Genomic DNA, 650 nt, shown 5'->3' with positions numbered 1-650 from the left:
CTTATCCTCTCTAAAATAACATATAAGTTACCATCTCTCATGTGTCATATTTTAATTGGGTGTTTACTTTAACCTGAGTTACCTTCTCCACTATTTTCTCCTAAGCATCACCGTCTTATTGGCGTTTCATTTTCTCTTCCCAAATCATTGTTCTAGAAAAGGTATTCTAACTCTCTCTTTAATCCTCCTCACTTCTTCATCGTCGTTATTACGCATATCACCGTCTCATTCGGTGTCTTATTTTCTCTTCCCAAATCATTTTTCTAGAAAAAGTACTCCAACTCCCTCTAATTACGTTTATTCCTCCCCATTGTATTCCTTCATCGTCGTTGTTACGCCTCCCAAGCATCACCGTCTCATTGGGTGTCTTGTTTTCTCTTCCCAAATCATTCTTCCAGACAAGATACTCCAACTCTCTCTAATTGCATTTACTTCTCCCCACTCCTTTGTCGTCGTCGTTGTGCTTCATAAGTATCACCGTCTTATTGGGTGTTCCATTTTCTTTTTCTGTCTCACCGTCTTTCAAGATATTATTAACTCTCATGAGATTAAAGTAACTCAGGTTAAAATAAACACCCAGTTAAAATATGACACATGAGAGAGGGTAATTTACATGTTATTTTAGAGAAGGTAGAATAGCATTCACCATA

This window comes from Arachis duranensis, chromosome 6 (assembly GCF_000817695.3).
Source record: "Arachis duranensis cultivar V14167 chromosome 6, aradu.V14167.gnm2.J7QH, whole genome shotgun sequence".
Taxonomy (NCBI): Eukaryota; Viridiplantae; Streptophyta; class Magnoliopsida; order Fabales; family Fabaceae; genus Arachis; species Arachis duranensis.
Note: the sequence above shows the minus strand (reverse complement) of the source record.